The following is a 14,268-nucleotide window of genomic DNA, read 5'->3' on the forward strand; positions in this document are numbered from 1 at the left end:
GTTTAGGTAACTTTATTATGAAATATTTTGATTGCTTTTACAGCAGAATAGAAGATATCCTTAATATTGAAATGTTTGGGGAATCTGATTTTGAGGATAATGACATGGACGATGCTATACTTCTACATGTATTTGGTAATAATTTATTGGGAAATTGGTTTCCTCATTTTTTTTTTCGATTTTTTTCACTATTCTTAGGTTACAATAATACAAACAGAAGATAAATCTTTGGTTAAAACCACAAAACAACAAAAAGTTTTTAATTTTCGGAGATTTGACAGATATTCGGTAATACTCGGAACAATTTGGAAAACATTAAGGGAATTCGTAAACGCACGCAAGGTTACGGAGACCCGTTAACGCAAACGTGTGTATTCCTCTACTGCGCACAAGTAGCTGTCAAATTATACGTTAACGTTAACGTTTTGCCCTGCACTTTAACTCCCTATTAGGTTCTAAATTACAGTTATCATTAGAAAGTGGAAATTTGAGTAACCTATGAATATTACTATTGAAAGCAACCATTTTATGTTGGGTTGGGTTGGTTTCATGTATAACATGATCTGTTTGGGTAGGTTTTCTGACAATATTGTACCCTAGAGAATTGTTATTGCGAGATATAGTCATATCCAAGAAGTTCAACAAGAACCAGATTCTGGTTCCAATATAAAAGATATGTTAGGATTAAGGTTATTAAGATCATCCAGAATCTGTAAGGCGTCATCTTGGATTCCCTGTATGAGAGCTATACAATCATCAACATATCTTGACCAAAAAACTAGTTTGCTATTGTTGTTAACAAATTTCTGTTCTAAGCTGTCTAAAAAAATATCAGCTAGCAAAGGTAATAATGGAGATCCCATTGCTAAACCTGTTGGTTGTTTATATATTTTTTGATTATATTGGAAGAAGTCCTGATCAAGACAAAATTTAAGCATAGTTAAGATAGCATATTTGTCTTTTGCTGGTATATTGCAATTGTTTAGAAGGTTGTGTACTAAAGGTAATGTTTTATCTCTTGGTACAGAAGTTAACAAATTGGAAACATCAAAAGAAACTAAATAAAAACTCTCTTCTATTTTAATGTTATTTAAACGTTCTATTAGATCTAAAGAATTTGTAATGGAGAACTTAGGTATAAAATTAAAATTAGTGATATACTGAATTGTGTTATAAACAAACTCTGTCAATATAGAAACTGGAGTGTTACAAAAACTTACAACAGGCCTTATGGGACAATTGTGTTTATGGATTTTAGGAAGTCCATATAACCTAGGTTTTATAGGATTAGATACAGTTAACCTTTTGTTGTTATATTTAGTAATAGTACCATTAAACAATTTAATCATTGCTTTTGTTTCATTAATAAAAGTGTTAAGTGGATTTTTTTCCAAAACTACAAAATTGTTATCTGAAAGGAAAGATTCTACTTTATGTATTGAATTTGTTCTAAGATTACAACACCATTTTCCTTATCAGCCTTGCTGAGTACTAGAGAATCTCTATTGATTTTTTGTTTAATTGATTATAGCAAATCCTTTTGTTTTTTAAAAGAATGGTGATTTCTATAAAAATTACGTTTGTACTTACATTGATGTTGTTGAAGTAAGCTAATGGAAGAGTTTCTCAAATATTGTTTAATATCAGCATTGCTTGTCATACCTTCTATTAGAGTATTCAGCTCCACTGCAAACTAGAGTCATTTAAACTAAAATTCTGACAAGAAAACTAATTATGCCACAAAATTCATTTGATTTAAACGTACTCAAAAGTTTGGGAGGATTTAGGGCTGCACACCCCCTTAAAATTTTTCTGTGCGCTTAGATTTTGTTGTTTCTTTTGTATGAAAAATGCTTTCAGGACAAGAAAGTAACTAATTTTTATTACAAAATGTCAAGTAGTTTAGGAGATAATGCAAAAAAAAAATTTTTATTTTGTAATTTCAAAGGGCTGTAACTCTTTTCGTGTACACTTTTGTACTAAGGTAAGTTGGATTCAATCAATTTATTTTTGTCCACGGAATGCGTGATTTAATTTATGACATACCTTTTAGAAATACCCTGTATAATCAAAAACAATTCATTATAACTTTTCAATCCATCAAATGTGCCGTAAGTAGTTTAAATAATGCTTTTAATTAGAAACATATCGATTAATTAAGATACATTGTCAGGTCATTAGGCAGTTACATAGAAAGTACATTACAAACACAGAGACTCTGTACTTTATACAATATTAGGTTCACTATGGTAAAATACATAACAGCTATGTGCCATATAACAACTATAAAGCGAAATTTTTGTTCTAAAATAAATTGTTTGAATAACTAGGCTCATTTGCATGTTTACAATAAGTGAAATATATGGGTATATACAAGTAATACTATTGTATTTATTGATTTTTAGTTTAATCAATTAATTCTTTAATATCTTTGAGTGTTGGGTTATTATATTATAGTTTAATAGATTTGTAATAATATATTTATATACATATATACTAAGTGTGTACTTGATAATATTATTATCGACAACTCAACGACAAAAACCGTTTTATATCCGTTTGCTCAGGACAAATTATTATATGCATAGCTAATTCTTCTTCTTCTTCAGCTTTTCCATTTCTGGGTTCGCTGTTTTTTACTGTTCGTCGCCACTCATTTCTGTCTATCGGGTATTCTTTACCTAAACCATTTTGCTATACAGTTCTTCCATCTTCTTTTTGGTTTTCTTCTACCTCTACTTCCTTAATTTTTTTTACAGCTGTATACTTCGTTCCACATAGTTTTTATCTCAACGTCTGACATAACCAAACTATTGCAGTGTTTGTTCTTAAATTTGTTTTGGGATGGTAGTCACCCCAGCTCTTTCCCTAATTAAATTTTTTTCTGAACCTGTTTCTTTTAGTCTTACCCAACATCTACCATAACACTTTCGTTTTAGCTACTTTCGTCTTCTTTTTCTAAGTTTTTATTACAGGCCACACTTCACCGTCGTTCACCAACGTATGTCTCACCGCACTCCTGTTTATCTTTCCTTTTAGCCCTTTCCCAATTTTTTTTATCTCAAATTACCCCGCTTATTCGCCTCCAGTTTAACCAACAAACCTGTATCCTGTACGCAATTTCTTGATCTAGCGTCCTATTTTCCGTTAGGTAGGAGCCAAGGTATTTAAATTCTCCTACTCGCACTACTTTGTCTCCATGCAATTTTATGTCCCCAACTACTCCTCTTCCTCCTAATCACATATCCTCCGTTTTCGATCTAATAACCTGAAGGCATTCCTCTACAGTATCCCTTTTCCAACCCCTCAACTTCCCCTCCAACATTTATTTGCTCTACTCTACTTAAACGTTATCATCGGCAAAGAGCATTGACCAAGGAGCCCCCTTCTTTACCTTCTCTACCAGTGTATCTATAATAATATTAAACAGGTAAGGACTCAGTAAAGAGCTTTGATGCAAACCAACTGTCACTTTCGACATTGCTTAATCCGACAATAGTACTCACTTTGGTGTACACCTTCTCATACATATTTTTCTAAAGCCTTACATACTCCTCATCGACATTTGAGAGTGACGTATTTATCTTTCCTACATCTCTATAGGTCTTGTTTATAAACTGTCTCAAAGCAAACAAGTCATGTTAACCTTTCTGACATAAACCCAAATTTTTTTTCTCTTATCGATGTTTCTCTCCTTAACCGTAGCTCTACAGGTCTTTCCCAAATTCTTATTGTGTGCTACAATAACTTTATCCCTCTATAGTTCTTACAGTCCTGAATGTCCCCGTTATCTTTATACAAAGATACCATCACACTCCCTCTTCATACATTGGGCATCCTTTCTTCGCCATATATTCTACTTATTGTTTGACACAAAATATTAACCCTTTTTCTGTTCTAGAGATTTCCAAACCTCCACAGTATTCCATCAGGTCGTACTCCTTACCATTCTTTATCCTATATAACGTCTTGACTTTATCTTTCCCTATCTTCGGTATTACTTTCTCATTTGGGATTCCGCATACATTGTCTCTTCTCTGGTGTACTTCATTTAGCAGCTTTCTCTAGCCTCGTTCTTCTCTCTAACCTTCTGTTGCACTGTATCATTATACCACCAAGTTTCTTTATCTCTAGAAGTCTCTTTAATATACATTTTTTCCAGCACTTCCTCTCTAACTCTCATAGTAGAGAAAATATGGGAATTTCAAATAAAAGATGGCGGCCAGTTGGATGGCTGGTATGTGGCGTTGAGGCCGTAGAAGTAGCCTCTGGGGATGTAGGGGGTGATGTGCAAGAAATATAAGTATGAAAGAAGTACACCCTATCGTGATAGGGTTGAAAAAAAGGGCGAGAAGTAGAAAATACGCAATATTGTTGTAATAATATTGTTGGAATGAATAATTTGCTGACAGAGTTGGTTAGGTGGCGTTGGGGCCTGTGTAGATGTACAAGAAAGCCTCCCCTGACGTCAGAGGGGGTGTGTGTTCGAAATGGTAAAGAAGAAGCGGTGAAAAGATGAGTAAAGGAAATTTTATGGTGTTATGTAGATATTTAGTAACAAAATATGATAAATGGGGAAATTAGGCAATGCAGATATGTCGTATATATTGGTCATTAGCAAGCTAAAAAGCAACGATTTAATTTTTTAGTATTAAATAAAATTTAATTTTATTCATATAAAGAAACGAATTTTTGCAATTTAAACCATCAACTAGATACGCCCACTTTCTGATAACGCGTAAAAGTATATACAGTTTTAGAATTAAGAGAAAATGATAATTTCATTTTATTCGAACGAATGTTTTGTAATTTAAAACCATCAACTGAATACACCCACATTCCGATAATGCGTTAATGTATATAGAGTTTTAGAATTTGGAGAAAATTATTATGATTCTTGCTTACACGAAATTTAAATTAATACGTACATACTATTTAACACATAGGTATTTTATTATTAGAAACAGGTCAGGACTAACGAAAATTTCAAACAAATATAAAATTACTATATATTTATTCGTTATGTTAAACGTGTGTCATTTCATCAATGTCTTCCATACGGTGTAGATTAGAAAAGTTTTACGAAAAAATACAAAAGTTAAAAGCCGATATACAGTGGTACGAAGATAGAACTGCAATTGAAAAACGATTTGCAGACCTACATTTGTCAGAAAGGAAATTACCAACAACAACACAATACCCGTTAAACAGAATTCAACCGACAAGATGCCTCAATTAACAACCTCATTCATCATCCTCACAGCTATTGTTAACAATGTCCTTTATACAAACGTTCCAAACAATGTTAAGAACCTAGCGATATGTTTTAACGATGTAAAAACTGATTGCAATCGAACTGAATGGGCTCTAATGGAGCATAATGTGGTAAATTATGGACAGCTTCCAGTATTTTTTAAAAAGATACCAAAGTCAGGAGGAACATTCTACAAGATCATCCTAATATCTCCAAATAACACCGAAAGTGATTCAGAATGGTACAAAACTAATAATGATGTCGTCGGGAAATATGGTTCATCGATTATACTTTTAACTATCGTGTTAGTAATAAATGTATTTCTAACGATTAATATTATTATAAAATTTTTTGTAAATCGCAAATGTAAGTCATGTTGCATTAAAGTAAATATGTAAAAAAGGAAGTCTTTTTTAATAAAACTAAAATAATACGTTTAATCTTTTATTTAAAAAAGTCTAATTTACATAGGTAATATCTTTTCACAAAACCATTGGCGGAGGTGATCCACATTTCTCTCAGTGCAGGAAAATAATCCAGTGGCGTGGCAATTGTTAGCATTATGAATAAAATTCCCCGTAGCGTAAGGTGTATCATCAAATTTGCAGACATCAATAATTGTAGGAAAAACTCCAATCATTTGACATTTCTGCCTTAAAAAATCTATTTTTTGTTCTCCTCGAACGTAAATGTAATCGGCAGCATACAATAACTTGGATTCTAGTATTTGATTTATTTTGGAATATTCAACATCCCCATTAGAATACCGAAGACCATGAACGTTTTTCTCCAAGTATGCAGCAGTCTTCTTATCTTGATTACTCAATGTAGCAAACGGTTGTGGAGACGTAAATATATAATGACATCGTTTATATCCAATTTCAATGGTAAGCTCTTTAGGTACAAACCACCCATCTACGGTGAACCCCTGAATGTCTACGAACGCTACTCTCATGATGACGGCTTGTCTGCTACTAACACTTCATTCAACTTATCTAATATTTTTAAATGATATTTTTGATAACTTCAGTTAGAGGAAAGTATTCGAGAAGGCTGTCGTGAATAATTAAACAATACGCTCGAGTGCCTGCTGGAAAACCTTCATCTGCTTCGATTTCCAACTTAACATCAACAGTTCCTGATCTGAATGAAGTATCATCCTGTTTGGAACAGTCGAACGTAAATAAGGCATATTTTTTAAAAGCCTGATAATCCAAGATGGGATGTTTTGTTGACGAATGAGCATAACTGGGAAAGAATTCGGTATAGTTGTAGTGAGCTATAGCATAGTCATTTTTATCAAAATCTAATTGCATTCTCTCGTTAGGCCAATATTCCCCATTAATAACCACTCGTATGCTTGACATTCTAATGTGATCGAATAACGTTGGATTGGCGTGAATGTCATCTCGTTTAGAAGTTTGAAAAGCTACAATGACATAGCGTGGACGTTCAACAGCTGAAGTTGTCTTTACACTCCATATCTCACGTCGAGCTCCTGCCGTAAGTGAAGGTAGTTCATTGAGCTCCCATTTACGGAAAGGTATAGTTATTGGCGTATTATTCTTAATCGGAGTCATTAATTCAATTTTCACATTATCATTCGGAAAGACATGTTTGACCTTGAGTTCCATGCTTGTAACAATTAAAGATACTGCTGTTGTCGTTGTGGCGTTAGGTTCTTCCACTAAAATACAGTCCCTATCATTACGTGCTCGAACAAATCGAAACACTTGACGGCCATAAGTTAATTTATTGTAATCATTGAAAATGTTAAAAATATGTTTTATCGGAATCAGTAAACTAAAGCTGTCTCCTGATAAATGTGGATTATTTGGATAGTTCCATCCTGCGGTACTGAGAAACTTAGAATCTTCAGGAGTATAACACAACAAACTGCGAATAGTGCTAACTACACCTGGATCTCGAACTATTTCTATATCATGTGAACTTTGGATATATGTACATGTATCAAACAAGAAGGCTCCAGCATTCGGTGCAAGAGAAACAGTTCCATTACCCGCTTTCTTTATACTTCCTTTAATTTCCAAAAGTGTTTCGTGTATAGCAAAAAATGCATCTGATTGATTTATGATAAATTCAACAACGTCGCTATTGTTAAATGACTTGATGTAAGGTGTGTATGTACGAAATTCTTCTTTTCTAATAGTATCGTCGAACAGAGGTTTTTGGTAAATGTCGAAAATAGGTGGCTGAGGTTCCTGAACCTGTCGTCGAATATATTGACGTTTTGGCATCCTTCAACTTCAATCCAATGGAAACAAGAAAAGCTTTATTTGCAGCAGACACGTCACGCCGCTTGTAGGATTTCCGTGAGACTAATGGATATTGATGTGTAGAGTTTTGTTTTATAATTAAACCCATCTATATCGTTTCCTTAAAATCCAAATGCAGCGTACTTTTCTCTCCTCTAAAGTTGACAGGTCTTAATTCTTGATCGACTACACTAACGGTAATTTTGGTAATTTCACGTATGCTGTTGCTTACTGGTATGTATATAGGATTATGAGGACGTTCGTCTATAGAAAAACCAGGATCAACACTTATCGGAAAATGTAGAATGGTGTGCGCAGGTTTGTCCTCGTAGAAGGCTCCTTCGGTAATGTTGCATTCAAAGAGTAGACTCGATACTTTTATAATGTTGACAGGTTGATCTGAAGAATGCGTTTCTCCTGGTGCCAAAACTCTATTTGAAGAGAAACCCAATAATTTTCCAAGACTATCATCTTTATCGAAAGTAATGGTGTGATCCTGACAGAAAATTTCACATTTAAGCGTATTGTTGTTCGGTCTTAAAGTAAACTCCCGAACCGAATTGTATTTATGCATTAATTCATTTCGAATGTACGCTTCGATATCAGTAATTTCATAGCATCCGGATGGAATTTCAATGCTACGCAGCTTTGTATGATCATTTTGCTCATAGAAATAAAACTTTTCACCATCAATGTTTGGAATTGAATTAAATGTATGAAATCCTAACACTGCTACATAATACTGTCGAAACGGATTAAGCATAAGAGGCACTTGAGGAGTAAACGAAAACTCGTTTGTAGTACTCGTTAGGGTCAACAATCGAGACATGACTGATATGCGGTAAAAGATGTAGTAAGTTAAATAACAAAATATGTTAAAAATTTCTTTATTCTTCTTATACTGTTACATGTTTTTTTTTTGTTTCATTTTTCTTATAATATGACACTTTACAAAATACACATTTACTTTTCATATACATTCCACAAACATCACTCCATTCATGTTTATCATAATCTTTCTTGCAAGGTAAATACTCTTCTAGTGCATGACGAATATCTTGAGGTAGTTCATACCAAACACCGCTCGTTATATTTTCCATAAAAACGCGAATGGCACGTCTTAAGATTTCGTTAGATGGTTGCATTGTAGAGAAACTTTAAGCACAAATGTCCACAGTTTATTTGTTTATAACTTTGATATTGATCGTTATTGTAAAAAATTCTTCCACCGTTCAAATATGATACTAGTTCTCGCGGTGGCTTCAAGCAACCATATGAATCAAAGTACTCTATGTTGTTGTTTATCTTCTTGTAAGCTACCCAATGTGTACCGGGGTTTGTTGAAATGTCGAGATTAATTATAGCACATTCATGTTTACGAGGGTTACGCGGTAAATTATCTCTCATAAACACACCACGAAAATTTGTAATTTTAAGTATTTTAGCAAATTTAATCAAGTCCACATTAGTTAAAGGTCTATTAGGTAGCTTCAGCGGGAGTTTTTTGACTTCTTTAAATATAATCCAAAGCCACCTTTAGCGTTTTTGCGAAGGTATAATCCTTTGCCTAGATGCTCCATAGCTTTATTGTGACGTTTATCCTCTTCTAGTTTCTTTTGAGCATTCTTTGAATCAATTACAGTCTTGGCGATTGCGCTTGCGCCCCCCGCCAAACTACCGAGAGCTGATAAGCCTGCAAAGATGGGTATTAAAGGTAAAATACCACCTGATTTTGGTTCCAATGGAATGATTCTTGGAACCCGTATATTCTTTTTCGCACCTACGTTCTTAACAGCTGCTCTAGCTGCTGCAAGTGCAAGAAGGGCTGATTTGCGCAGATTTGGTAACGGAGGAGATCGTTTCAATTTTCTGATAATTGGTTGCAGAACATGTCGCCTAAATGAACCAACACCTTTACCATGTTTCATACCCATACCCAGTTTTCGTTTAGCTTTCATCGCTGTAGTAGTCAACCAGGCAGTAGCTTTTTCACCCAAAGATGCGTCTTTTGCTTTAACTCGTTCCCACGCTTTGTTTTCCAACACCCAATCTGCTTTATGTCGATCTTTCAATGAATTACTTTGGGAATATGCGATATCGTGATCTCTCGCAGCTCGATCTAATGGATTTATCCCAGGATCTCCACGAGCTAGACGGTTCTGTAATTTTGTTCCAGGCCCTAGATATTGGTAGCCAGGAGCGTGCAATTCAAATGGTAGACTATTGATCAGAGAATTCAAAACTCCTTCACCTTGAACGACCAACATTGAAATGGATTGTTTCTTACAAAAATTTCTTTATATAACCAAGTGTATAAAATACATCTCAATCACAAGATGAATGTAGTTCAGCAAGATAAGACACTAGTAGTGGAAAACTTGGATTTTGTCGATAACATGACAAGAACCAGTAAACATGGCGCATTGCTACCACATTGTTTTCGTGCTATCATATGTGGTCCAAGTGGATGTGGAAAAACTAATGTTATGTTGGCATTATTGTTTGATCTAAATGGCGCTAAATTCAAAAATGTTTACGTTTATTCAAAGTCGTTGTTTCAACCTAAGTATCAATTTTTGAAAGAAGTGTTGGACTCTATAAAAGAAGTGGGCTATTTTCCATTTAAAGATAATGATGATGTAATAAGTCCCAGTGAAGCTAAACCAAATTCTATTTTCATTTTTGATGATGTATCAACGGATCCACAACAAACAATACGTGAATATTACTGTATGGGCAGACATAAAGATATTGATTGTGCATACCTATGTCAATCATACAGTCGAGCAGGTAAACAACTCCTACGTGATAATGCAAACCTTATTGTATTGTTTAAACAGGATGAGCTCAATTTAAAACACGTCTTTGATGATCACGTCTCACCTGACATGACATTTGACCAATTTAAACAATTTTGTTCTGAATGTTGGAAAGACAAATATGGTACGTTCGTCATTGTTAAGGAGTTCGATATTTCTAACGGACGATATCGTAAAGGCTTTGACAAATTTATAAAATTGTAGGTATGCTCGAAACACACGCATTGTATAACAATATGTCAGACAAAGAGGTAGCTGCACGCAAGCGTAAAGTTGTTGAACTAGCTCGGGTTATTCGCAAAAAGTATTTGGCACTAAAGTTAGGTAAAACAGAACAAGATGAGTCGCTAAATAAACTCTTTAAACCCATTGCTAAACCTTTAAAAGATATTGCGCAATCCTCAAAAACGTTGCATCATGCTATTAATAACAAACTTAATCATGTCAAAAAGGAAGAGGTGAAAACGGAGGAAGAGATGAAAAAAGAAGCCGGCGATGACGATGTATTTTCGGATGCAGTATCAACTGATCGACCTAACGAACATGAAATTTTTGATCCTGATAATGTTTCGAAAGAGGTTATTGATGAATATATCGAGCAATATCCTCCAATGAGTCATAAATATATAAAAGAGTTTTGGATGAAAGACGATAAAATTGATAAAAACTATGGACCTATATACAATGACGAAATTGGTTGGATGTTAGGTAAACGGCGAATAAACTTTAACAAAAACAAAGGTAGTGTAGAAGTCATCAGTGATGGTAGTGAGGGAGGAGGATGGGTACCGGGAACGCCAGGTTTATACCAACTAATTTTTTATAATAGTCCAGAATATTATGATGATAATGATTTAAAACACTATAAAAGTTTATTAAATAGTACAGGAGCTCATCTGGATGCTATAGGTCGTCTCAAAGGTGCAACTGGAGAAAAATATCATCATATTATTAAGCCACTATTTAAACCTATCGATGCAACAACGAAGAAATCACCACCAAAAACTCGATCTACTGCATTAAAGAGACCACCTTTCGAAGGTCTCGCCCGTTTAGCAAAAGCGACTCGTTCATCGTCAACGTCTCCTCGAACATCGTTATCTTCACCATCTAGCTACAAAGGGTCAGGACTCGATGATTCTCATTTGATCTACAATGATAATCCTATTGAATATGTGTATTGGGATGATCCAAACGAACTATGTGACAGATTAAAATTGCTGATTGCTTCCCAAGAAGCAGGAAACACATCCCACAATAACGAAATTGTTGCCATTATCACCGAATTACGTGAAGCAGATATTATATATTAATGTTAGGTTGGATTATTGGATATCATTTTCAATATGAGTGTTGACAAGTTTGGTCGTCATCATTATCGTTCTAACGAACAAGTTGTTAAAAAGCTACGTGATGGTTTAAAGCAATCCATTTTGGATTTACAAAACCAGATACATGCAGTCAATAAGGATATTAAACGAGATCCTCCTGTAGCAGGTATACATCTTTCCAATAAGAAATACGTAGATGATCAAATTGTTAATGTCAAAACTTTTTTAAGAAAAAAGTTTAATTTGATACACAATGAATATAATGCAAAAGATGCTCAACTTGAACAAAAAATCTCGAACTCAATTAACAAAATTGAAAGCAGTTTTAATAAATCGATTAATGGGTTAGCTGATGACAATAAATTGGTTGGTTTGAAAATATCTGATTTATCAAAAGACATACATAATTTTAAAAATGATCTAAATATATTTAAACATGAAATGGAGAAGAGTCTTACGGATGCTGCCTACCAAACTACACAAAATATGATGAAAGCTCTGGAAATAGAAAAAAAGATTAAAACAATGGATCTTAATTCACAAGATTTGAAAATTCGTATTAAGGTAATAGAAGAATTCATTGAAAACAATGACTTAAAGCGTTAGAAGATTAAAAGTTTTGGAAGAGTGATGTCCGATGTAAAAAAGATGAAACGTAAAACCATAATACATTACGAAGCGAGTTACAGTTAGATATGCAAACAATAAATGATAATAGGATTCATAATATTGAGCAATGGCAGAAAAGTATTCGAGATGAATCGGATATGAGATCTTTATTAGATAATAAAGTATCAGATCTGTCAAAGACTTTGTTCGAGCTGGATGAACGTTTATCTGCAGCAGTAAAATAAATACAAGACTCACTTACTATATTAAACACATATTTAAACCCTTTAGTCCAAAGAGGTAAAGCGTTAGAAGGTAGGCATGGCCAATTCCAAAGAGAAGATAGAACTGGTTAACGAGCTCCATAAGCAAGCACGAAAAAAATATCCGAGACGACGTACAATCATTAAAGGCTTAGACGATTTATGGCAGATGGACTTGGCTGAAATGCGATCTCATTCTCATAACAATAGAAATTTTAAATTAATTTTAGTTGTTATCGATTGTTTCTCGAAATACCTTTGGACTCGTCCATTAAAGACAAAAACGGGTGAAGAGCTAACTCAAGCATTTTCGGATATACTCAAACACAGTAAACGAACACCGAAAAATCTTCAGTCGGATCAGGGAACTGAATTTTACAACAACAAGTTTCAAAATTTAATGAAAAAACATAAAATAAATCACTACTCTGTTTTCACTACCATGAAAGCAGCCATAGCTGAACGCGTCATTAGAACGTTGAAATCCAAACTATACAAGTATTTCAGCTTACACGGTACATACAAGTGGATTGACATATTACCCAAAGTTACGTCTGAATACAACAATACAAAGCATTCAAAAACGGGATATAAACCATCACAAGTGAACAAATCCAATGAAAAGAAGATTTTAAATAACAAGTTTAGGTATTTAAAAATCGCAGGTCCACGAAAATTTAAAGTTGGTGACATTGTACGCATCAGCAAAACCAAAATGTTATTCGACAAGGGGTACGTTCCAAGTTGGACAACAGAATTATTCAAAGTTACTAAAATTAATATTACCAACCCTGCAACATACATGCTCGAAGACATGCAAGGCATACCTATAAAAGGAGCCTTTTACAATGAAGAATTACAGAAAACAGCCAATCCTGATATTTACTTAGTTGAAAAAGTTTTACGTCGCAAAGATAAAAAAATGTACGTCAAATGGCTTGGCCTTGATGCAAAATATAATAGTTGGATTGATAATGACGCCGTCATCTAAAAGGTGGGGGAACAGAAGTATGAAAAATTGAGGATAAACACGTAGAAACACGTTTTTCTTTTCTCAGTTTGTTGCAGTCAGTTAGCTAGTCAAAATGTATTCCCAAGATACTGGATACTCAAGCGGCAGCGAGTATGATGTCACCCTTTCACCATCATCCGAAACATCAATCGTATTTGAAGGCTATGACCGTGAGCTGGATGTACTCCTAGAGAAGTACGAAGAAGCGGCCAAGAACGAGACCCATTACCTGCTGTACACACAGTTTTTAAATGAATCATACCAAATTGGATGTGGTCTAAGTCCAGCCAGAACATACACTCCTGCGATAATTATGTGGAAATCACCATGGCAGAAAATATCTTTCAGTACATATGAATGGGAACAATTAATTACCCAACTCAATGAGAATAGTTTTTTCTATGAGAACGTAACCGTTTCTGATGATCCTGCTGAAATTCAGTGCGGTGACTATTGCAGAATTCGACAAATAATCTACGACAACATCAAATTCCTCGAAATAACCAAGCATGACATTAACTTTTGTCTCTCAGAAATGCAAGTGAACACCCTTTTAGAAGCAAACAACGAACTTTTAACACCATATGTGACAATGTTAGAGACTATTGAATTTCCAAATTTTTATTATAATACGCTTAATATTGTTCGAGATAGTTTTAGTAATCAAAATTATACGTGTTTTGACGCCATTCAAAAGTTGTATA

The sequence above is a fragment of the Diabrotica undecimpunctata genome, chromosome 4 (genome assembly GCF_040954645.1).
Source record: "Diabrotica undecimpunctata isolate CICGRU chromosome 4, icDiaUnde3, whole genome shotgun sequence".
Lineage (NCBI taxonomy): Eukaryota > Metazoa > Arthropoda > Insecta > Coleoptera > Chrysomelidae > Diabrotica > Diabrotica undecimpunctata.